The sequence below is a fragment of the Capra hircus genome, chromosome 7, assembly GCF_001704415.2.
Source record: "Capra hircus breed San Clemente chromosome 7, ASM170441v1, whole genome shotgun sequence".
NCBI lineage: Eukaryota > Metazoa > Chordata > Mammalia > Artiodactyla > Bovidae > Capra > Capra hircus.
In genome coordinates this window covers 105233368-105243350 of record NC_030814.1, presented here as the reverse complement: position 1 = coordinate 105243350, position 9983 = coordinate 105233368, and positions in this window count along the sequence as shown.

Sequence of the window (9983 nt, the reverse complement as noted above, 5' to 3'; positions counted from 1 at the left end):
CTTCTTAATCTCTTCTGCTTCTGTTAGGTCCATACCATTTCTGTCCTTTGTTGTACCCATCTTTCCATGAAATGTTCCCTTGGTATCTCTGATTTTCTTGACAAGATCTCTAGTCTTTTTCCATTCTATTGCTTTCCTCTATTTCTTTGCATTGTTCACTTAAGAAGTCTTTCATATCTTTCCTTTCTGTTGTTTGAAACTCAGTATTCAGATGGGTATATCTTTCCTTTTCTCCCTTGCCTTTCACTTCTCTTCTTTTCTCAGCTATTTGTAAGGCCTTCTCAGATGACCATTTTGCCTTTTGAATTTCTTTTTCTTTGGGATGGTTTTCATCACTGCTTCCTGTACAATGTCATCAACCTCTGTCCATAGTTCTTCAGGCACTCTATCAGATCTGATCACTTAAATCTATTTGTCACTTCCACTGTATAATCATAAGGGATTTGATTTAGGTCATACCTAAATGGTCTAGTGGATTTCCCTACTTTCTTCAATTTATGTCTGAATTTTTATAAATAATGACCATTTTATTATTCTCTTTGAGTTGTAGTACATTTAATTTTAAATCAAAATTTCTTCTTACATGGTAGTACTGTATAGCACAGACCAGTACAATGTTGAAAAGTAGTGAAAGTGTTAGTCACTCGGTCGTGTCCAACTATTTGCTACCCTATGGACTTTAGCCTGCCAGGCTCCTCTAACCTTGGAATCCGCCAGGCAAGAATACTGGAATGAGTAGCCATTCTGTTCTCCAGGGAATCTCCCCAACCTCGGGAGTCTTCCCAACCCAGGGATGAACCTGAGTCTCCTGCATTACTCTTGGTGGTGGACTCTTTACTGTTTGAGCCACCAAGAATGCCCATTTAATGATGATACTTTTAATTTTTTGTATATATTTGTTATCAGAATAGAAACATACCTCTGTATTCCCAGTGTGCTCTTTCTTTTAATCATAAATAGGAGTAGTATTTTTTCATTTTTATTTTCTGTACTTAGTGAGATAATTTTTTTCTCTTCACACTTTTAATAGATAATTATATTGACTGAATTTTTATGCTGACCAGTGTTTCACTGTTATTGTTATTTAGTTGCCCAGTTGTGTCCAACTCTGTGACCCCAAGGACTGCAGCACACCAGGCCTCCTGTCCCTCACCATTTCCTGAAATTTGCCCAAGTTCATGTCTATTACATCAGTGATGCCATCCAGTCATCTCATCCTCTGATGCCCTCTTCTTCTGCCCTCAATCTTTCCCAACATCAGGGATTTTTCCAGTGAGTTGGCTATTCACATCAGATGACCAAAATACTGAAACTTCAGCATCAGGTTTTCAAATGAGTATTCAAGGTTAATTTCCCTTAAGGTTGACTGGTTTGGTTTCCTTGCTGGTCAAGGGAGTCTCAGAAATCTTCTCCAGCACCAGTTCCTAAAGCACTCCTGACCTCACACCCCAGAATGTCTGGCTCTGGGTGACATACTGGCTCTGGCTCTGGCTCTCATAGTTACACAGTTTATTAAGATCTTTCTTGTTCAGTTCTTCCATGTATTCTTTTCATCTCAATCTATTAGATCAAGAAGTTCTATTAGATCTCTTCAGTGTCTATTAGATCTCTATCATTTCTGTCCTTTATTGTGCCCATCTTTGGGTGAAATGTGCTCTTGATATTGCCAGTTTTTTTTTTTAAGAGATCTCTAGTCTTTTCCCTTCTGTTGTTTTCCTCTATTTTTAAGCACTGTTCATTGAAGAAGGACTTCTTGTTTCTCGTTGCTATTCTTTGGAACTCTGCATTTAGTTGGATGTATCTTTCCCTTTCTTCCTTGCTTTTTGCTGCTTTTCTTTCTTCAGCTATTTGTAAAGCCTCCTGAGATAACCACTTGACCTTCTTGCTTTTCTTTTCTTTGGAAAGGTTTTCTTCACTGCCTCCTGTACAGTATTATGGGCCTCTACCCATAGTTCTTCAGGCACACTGTTTACTAGACCTAATCCCTTGAATGCCAGCTTTACTAAAATAAATTCTACTTGGTCATGGCATATCATTATTTACATGTATGTGTTTATAAGATCAGGTTTCTTCTTTAATAAGTAGAAGCCAAATGAAATAGAAGCCAAGACTGTGTTCTAAGAACTCAGAGCAGAATTTTTTTTATCATCCAGATCTGAAGCATGGGTGAAATTATAGCATCTAGAGAGAAGAAGGGGATGGCATAGACAAGAGTACATAAAAGCAAGAGTCTGAGAAGGAGAGTGAATGCAGAATCTGATGAAACCAGTAGAGAAAAAAGCTTTGCTGATGTAGAGGATTTCTGATACAATAAAAGAAAAAGCAGCATTGGAAATGAAAGCTAGAGTTAGGTTATCAGAAAAGTTAAATACTACCTGAGAGTATAAGAGTTCGGATATGATCCTTAGATGTTAAATCAGTGTATATTTCTGTGTAGCAAATGGCCAGTTTGAAGCCTGTTTTAGGAAGAATGTCTGATGTGGCAGAAGGTTCAAAGATGACTTGATAGTTTCTGACTTGAGAAACTGGCTGAAAGATGAACTTTTGGAAATATGAGTTTAGGAGAGTCTGTAAAAAATGTTTAATGAGAAGTTAGAAAAAGAAAAAAGAACAGAGGCTACCTCTACTCTTGGTGCCTGACAATTGTCCTGGTATTTTGCTAAATACCACAGATGATAAAATTGTTGAACCTGACTATTTAATTTACTTTTTAAAATTAAGGTGCAGTTAGGCTTCCCTTGTGGCTCAGCTGGTAAAGAATCCACCTGCAATGTGGAAGACTTGGGTTTGATCCTTGGGTTGGGAAGATCCCCTGGAGAAGGGAAAGGCTTCCCACTCCAGTATTCTGGCCTAGAGAATTCCATGGACTGTATAGTCCATGGAAGCGCAAAGAGTCGGACACAACTGAGCAACTTTCACTATGCTTTCAAAATAACATAAAATTTCTGTATTGTAGGTCAGTATTCTTCAGATTATAAAAACAGCTTCCAACAGCTGCTTGTAAGGTTTTATTATATTTTATTTTTGAGAGACATAACATCCCATGAGAGCGCTGGACAAAAAGGGAAGAGATCTGTATGTTTTCCTACCCCTATTCTGTTTCAAGTCACACAGTCTCTGGCTTTTTAAACCCTAGAAATGCTACCTTTTTCATATACTGCTTTATAGTTCCTAATGGTGTAGATTAAGTGTGAAAAGGCAAAAAGATATAACACCAGAAGATGAGCCTCCCAGGTTGATAGGTGTTCAATATGCTACTAGGGAAGAATGGAGAAATAGCTCCAGAAGGAATGGAGAGGTTGGATTGAAGCAGAAACCACACCCAGTTCTGGATGAGTCTGGTGGTGAAAGTAAAGTCCGGTGCTGTAAAGAACAATATTGCATAGATACCTGGAATATTAGGTCCATGAATCAAGGTAAACTGAACATGGTCAAGCAGGAGACAGCAAGAGTGAACATTGAAATTTTAGAAATCAGTGAACTAAAATGGATGGGAATGGGCAGATTTAATTCAGATGACCATTATATCTACTACTGTAGGCAAGAATCCCTTAGAAGAAATGGAGGAGCCCTCATAGTCGGTAAAAGAGCCCAAAATGCAGTATTTGGGTGCAGACTCAACAATGACAGAATGAACTCAGTTTGTTTCTAAGGCAAACTATTTGACATCATAGTAATCCAAGTCTGTGCTCCAATGACTAATGCTGGGGAAGATGAAGTTGAGCGGTTCTGTGAAGACTTAAAAGACCTAGAACTAACACCAAAATAGATGTCCTTTTCATCATAGGAGATTGGAATGCAAACATAGGCAGTTAAGAGATACGTGGATTAATAGGCAAGTTTGGCCTTGGAGTACAAAATGAAGCAGGGAAAAGGCTAACAGAGTATTGCCAAGAGAGCTTACTGATTATAGCAAATACCCTCTTCCAACACCACAAGAGACAACCCTACACGTGGACATAACCAGATGGTCAATACCGAAATTGAATTGATTATATTCTTTGCACCTGAAGATGGAGAAGCTCTATACAATCAGCAAAAACAAGACCTGGAGTGGACTGTGTCTCAAGTCATGAACTCCCTATGGCAAATTCAGGCTTAAATTGAAGAAAGTAGAGAAAAACACTAGGACATTCAGGTATGACCCAAATAAAATCACTTATGATTGTACTGTGGAACTGATGAATAGATTCAAGGGATTCGATCTGGTAGACAGAGCACTTAAAGATCTATGGATGGAGATTCATAACATTGTATAGGAGGTGGTGACCAAAACCATCCCAAAGAAAAAGAAATGCAAGAAGGCAAAGTGGTTGTCTGAGGAGGCCTTACAAATAACTGAGAAAAGAAGAGAAACAAAAGGTAAAAATATACCCAACTGAATGCAGAATTCCAGAGAATAGCCAGCAGAGATTTAAAATTAAAAAAAAAAAGGTCTTCTTAAGTGAGCAATGCAAAAATAGAGGAAAACAATAGAATGAGAAAAACTAGAGATCCCTACAAGAAAATTAGAGATACCAAGGGAACATTTCATGCAAAGATGGGCTCGATAAAGGACAGAAATGAGAAGGACCTAACAGAAACAGAAGAGATTAAGAAGAGATGGATGGAAAGAATTCATAGAACTATACAAAAAAGGTTTGATGACCTGGATAACCATGATGATGTGACCACTCTCCTAGAGCCAGACATCCTGGAATGTGAAGTCAAGTGGACCTTAGGAAGCATCACTACAAACAAAGCTAGTGGAGGTGATGGAATTCCAGCTGAGCTATTTCAAATCCTAAAAGATGATGCTGTGAAAATGCTGTACTCAATAGGTCATCAAATTTGGAAAACTTCACAGTGCCACAAGACTGGAAAAGTCAGTTTTCATTCCAATCCCAAAGAAAGGCAATGCCAAAGAATGCTCAAATTACCACACAATTGCACTTATTTTACATACTAGCAAGGTAATACTCAAAATCTGTCAAGCTAGGCTTCAGCAGTACCTGAACCACGAACTTTCAGATGTACAAACTGTATTTAGAAAAGGCAGAAGAACCAGAGATCAAATTGCCAACATCTGTTGGATCATAGAGAAAGCAAGGGAATTCCAGAAGAGCATCTGTTTTACTGACTACATCAAGGCTGTATATTGTCACCCTACTTATATAACTTATAGGCAGAGTACATCATAGAAAATGCCAGGCTGGATGAATCACAAGCTGGAATTGAGATTGCTGAGAAAAATGTCAACAACCTTAGATGTACAGATGATACCACTCTAATGGCAGAAAGCAAAGAAGAGCTAAAGAGCCTCTTGAAGGTAAAAGAGGAGAGTGAAAAAGCTGGCTTAAGATTCAATATTTAGAAAACTAAGATCATGGTATCTGGTCCCATCACTGAAAATAGGAGGGAGAAAAGTGGAAGCAGTAACAGATTTTATGTTCTTGGGCTCCAAATTCACTGCAGACTGTGACTGCGGGTATGAAATTAAAAGACACTTGCTTCGAGTTGTGATGCTGGAGAAGACTCGAGAGTCCATTGGACAGCAAGGAAATCAAACCAGTCAATCCTAAAGGAAATCAACCCTGAATATTCATTAGAAGGACTGATGCTGAAGTTGCAGCTCCAATACTGTGGCCACCTGGTGTGAAGAGCCGACTCACTGGAAAAGATCCTGATGCTGGAAAAGAGTGAGGGCAGTAGGAGAAAACAGTGACAAAGAATGAGATGATTTGATAGCATCACCAACTCAAGGAATATGAATTTGAGCAAACTTAGTGACTGAAAAACAACAACAATGAATGGTGTAGATTAACTCATAGTTTTAAGTATTCATCTGTGTATTTTTGTGGCAGAAACATCATTAATGTAACAGTATTAGCATATATTGTTGGATAAAATAATCAATTTATATATTATGAACTCAACTTTTCAATCTAAAAATAAAGTTGTTCCAGGAAGATGGAGTAGGCAGGTATATACTTTGTGTTATTTTCCCACTAAGTACACCTAACCCCCCCGCCCCGTATATATATATATGAAGATTCTCTAAAATGGAGAAAAGAGGATAGGCCTGCTAGGAACCTCAGGAGGACCAGAAGAATAATATGGCAATTGTTTTGCCTCTTATATCCAAAATGTAGAGCTGAAGAATCAGGAACCCAGAGACAGCAAGAGACACAGACACACGAAAAAAGTTTACAAACCCCCAACAAAGGGTTCAGTTTCATTAGCCAAAGGACCAGGAGAGGGATGTACCCTAGCAAGACAGATGACTCTTAGATAATAACCATTCTACTCCAGCCAAAAAGCAGACACACACACAAACACACAAAAGCATCATTATCAGAGGGCAAACACACAAAACCATACTCACAGAAAACTAGTCAATCTAATCACACTAGGACCACAGCCTTGTCTAACTTAATGAAACCAAGCCATGCCTGCGGGGCAACGGAAGACGGGCGGGTCATGGTGGAGAGGCCTGACAGAATGTGGTCCACTGGAGAAGGGAATGGCAAGTCACTTCAGTATTCTTGCCTTGAGAACCCCATGAACAGTAGGAAAAGGGAAAATGATAGGATACTGAAAGAGGAACTCCCCAGGTCATTAGGTGCCCAATATGCTACTGGAGATCAGTGGAGAAATAACTCCAGAAAGAATGAAGGGATGGAGCCAAAGCAAAAACAATACCCAGTTGTGGATGTGACTGGTGATAGAAGCAAGATCCAATGCTGTAAAGAGCAATATTGCATAGGAACCTGGAATGTCAGGTCCATGGATCAAGGCAAATTGGAAGTGGTCAAACAAGAGATAGCAAGGGTGAACATCAACATTCTAGGAATCAGCGAACTAAAACGGACTGGAATGGGTGAATTTAACGCAGATGACCATTACATCTACTACTGTGGGCAGGAATCCCTGAGAAGAAATGGAGTAGCCATCATGGTCAACAAAAGAGTCTGAAATGCAGTACTTGGATGCAATCTCAAACACAACAGAATGATCTCTGTTCGTCTCCAAGGCAAACCATTCAATATCACAGTTATCCAAGTCTATGCCCCAACCGGTAACGCTGAAGAAGCTGAAGTTGAACGGTTTTATGAAGACCTACAAGATCTTTTAGAACTAACACCCAAAAAAGATGTCCTTTTCATTATAGGGGACTGGAATGCAAAAGTAGGAAGTCAAGAAACACCTGGAGTAACAGGCAAATTTGGCCTTGGAATACAGAATGAAGCAGGGCAAAGACTAATAGAGTTTTGCCAAGAAAATGCACTGGTCATAGCAAATACCCTCTTCCAACAACACAAGAGAAGACTCTACACATGGACATCACCAGATGGTCAACACTGAAATCAGATTGACAATATTCTTTGCAGCCAAAGATGGAGAAGCTCTATACCGTCAACAAAAACAAGACCAGGAGCTGACTGTGGCTCAGATCATGAACTCCTTATTGCCAAATTCAGACTCAAATTGAAGAAAGTAGGGAAAACTGCTAGACCATTCGGGTATGACCTAAATCAAATCCCTTATGATTATACAGTGGAAGTGAGAAATAGATTTAAGGGTCTAGATCTGATAGATAGATTGTCTGATGAACTATAGACTGAGGTTCGTGACATTGTACAGGAGACAGGGATCAGGACCATCCCCATGGAAAAGAAATGCAAAAAAGCAAAATGGCTGTCTGGGAGGCCTTACAAATAGCTGTGAAAAGAAGAGAGGCAAAAAGCCAAGGAGAAAAGGAAAGCTATAAGCATCTGAATGGAGAGTTCCAAAGAATAGCAAGAAGAGATAAGAAAGCCTTCTTCAGCAATCAATGCAAAGAAATAGAGGAAAACAACAGATTGGGAAAGACTAGAGATCTCTTCAAGAAAATTAGAGATACCAAGGGAACATTTCATGCAAAGATGGGCTCGATAAAGGACAGAAATGGTCTGGACCTAACAGAAGCAGAAGATATTAAGAAGAGCTGGCAAGAATACACAGAAGAACTGTACAAAAAAGATCTTCACGACTCAGATAATCATGATGATGTGATCACTCATCTAGAGCCAGACGTCCTGGAATGTGAAGTCAAGTGGGCCATAGAAAGCATCACTACGAACAAAGCTAGTGGAGGTGATGGAATTCCAGTTGAGCTGTTTCAGATCCTGAAAGATGATGCTGTGAAAGTGCTGCACTCAATATGCCAGCAAATGTGGAAAACTCAGCAGTGGCCACAGGACTGGAAAAGGTCAGTTTTCATTCCAATCCCAAAGAAAGGCAATGCCAAAGAATGCTCAAACTACGACACAATTGCACTCATCTCACATGCTAGTAAAGTAATGCTCAAAATTCTCCAAGCCAGGCTTCAGCAATACATGAACCGTGAACTCCCTGATGTTCAAGCTGGTTTTAGAAAAGGCAGAACCAGAGATCAAATTGCCAACATCCGCTGGATCATGGAAAAAGCAAGAGAGTTCTGCTTTATTGACTATGCCAAAGCCTTTGACTGTGTGGATCACAATAATAAATTCTGAAAGAGATGGGAATACCAGACCACCTAACCTGCCTCTTGAGAAACCTGTATGCAGGTCAGGAAGCAACAGTTAGAACTGGACATGGAACAACAGACTAGTTCCAAATAGGAAAAGGAGTACATCAAGGCTGTATATTGTCACCCTGCTCATTTAACTTCTATGCAGAGTACATCATGAGAAACGCTGGATTGGAAGAAACATAAGCTGGAATCAAGATTGCCGGGAGAAATATCAATAACCTCAGATATGCAGATGACACCACCCTTATGGCAAAGTGAAGAGGAGCTAAAAAGCCTCTTGAAAGTGAAAGAGGAGAGCGAAAAAGTTGGCTTTAAGCTCAACATTCAGAAAATGAAGATCATGGCATCTGGTTCCATGACTTCATGGGAAATAGATGGGGAAACAGTGGAAACAGTGTCAGACTTTATTTTTTGGGGCTCCAAAATCACTGCAGATGGTGACTTCAGCCATGAAATTAAAAGATGCTTACTCCTTGGAAGAAAAGTTATGATCAACCTAGATAGTATATTCAAAAGCAGAGACATTACTCTGCCGACTAAGGTCCGTCTAGTCAAGGCTATGGTTTTTCCAATGGTCATGTATGGATGTGAGAGTTGGACTGTGAAGAAGGCTGAGTGCCGAAGAATTGATGCTTTTGAACTGTGGTGTTGGAGAAGACTCTTGAGAGTCCCTTGGACTGCAAGGAGATCCAACCAATCCATTCTGAAGGAAATCAATTCTGGGATTTCTTTTGAAGGAATGATGCTGAAGCTGAAGCTCCAGTGGCCACCTCATGCGAAGAGTTGACTCATTGGAAAAGATTTGATGCTGGGAGAGATTGGGGGCAGGAGGAGAAGGGGACGACCGAGGATGAGATGGCTGGATTGCATCACGGACTCGAGGGACGTGAGTCTGAGTGAACTCCGGGAGATGGTGATGGACAGGGAAGCCTGGCGTGCTGCGATTCATGGGGTCACAAAGAGTCGGACACGACTGAGCGACTGAACTGAACTGAACTGAGGACTCCCTGGAATTCCGGTGGTTAAGATCCTATATTTCCAATGCGTGTGACTTGAGTTTGAACCTGGTTGGGTAACTGGGATTCCACATGCCATTTGACATGGCCAAAATAAAAAGAATATTAAGAAAATGATACATGAAACAAAGTATATGAGAATATAGACATAGAAATGATAAATACAAATAGTAGAGAGGTAGTGGAACTAGAGATCAGATTGCCAACATCCGTTGGGTGATAGAAAAGGCAAGATAATCCAGAAAAACTTCTGCTTCATTGACTACACTAAAGCCTTTGACTGCGTGGATCACAACAAATTGTGGAAAATTCTTATAGAGATGGGAATGCCAGACCATCTAACCTGCCTCCTGAGAAACACGCATGCAGGTCAAGAAGCAACAGTTAGAACAAGACATGGAACAACAGACTGGTTCCAAATTAGGAAAGAA